Source organism: Neophocaena asiaeorientalis, unplaced genomic scaffold (genome assembly GCF_003031525.2).
Source record: "Neophocaena asiaeorientalis asiaeorientalis breed wild unplaced genomic scaffold, Neophocaena_asiaeorientalis_V1.1 scaffold280, whole genome shotgun sequence".
Classification (NCBI taxonomy): domain Eukaryota; kingdom Metazoa; phylum Chordata; class Mammalia; order Artiodactyla; family Phocoenidae; genus Neophocaena; species Neophocaena asiaeorientalis.
This window is the reverse complement of record NW_020185321.1, coordinates 3803461-3803968: the sequence shown is the minus strand read 5'-3', so window position 1 is coordinate 3803968 and position 508 is coordinate 3803461.

Sequence of the window (508 nt, the reverse complement as noted above, 5' to 3'; positions counted from 1 at the left end):
ATTTCCTTCTCGCGGCCAAGAGGTTCTGCCCTCCGCACCCCACACACGTGCTGAAGGTGTGCACCCTGCCCGGACTCAAGCGCTCTCTGCCTCGGGTTTGGCCCCAATTCCTGTCCTTTGGGGCAGCCCTGCGGGGTCACATGCCCTTTCAGCCCTCGGGCTCCAGAGGCCTGTGACTGCGCCCCGCAACCCTGCCGGGGCCTGGCCCTCAGCCCCACCCTGGCTCCTCCCACCTTAGTTCACTCCGCACAGACCCCCATCAGGCCCTCAACCCTGGCTGCAACCCCACGGAAAGCCCAAGCCCTGAAAAATGATGGCGAATTTGTCCCTGTGCCATTAATTCTCCTGTGACTGAGGCCTCCCCCCAGGGTGGGTGTGGGGCTGGGGGTCGGATGGCACCTGCTCAGCCTGCCAGGACTTTGCCAGCGGGTAGTGTGGATGGAGTTTCCCAAGTGAAATGCCGCGTGGAGATGAATGACCCCTGAGCTGTGGGCTCTGGGCGCGCAGG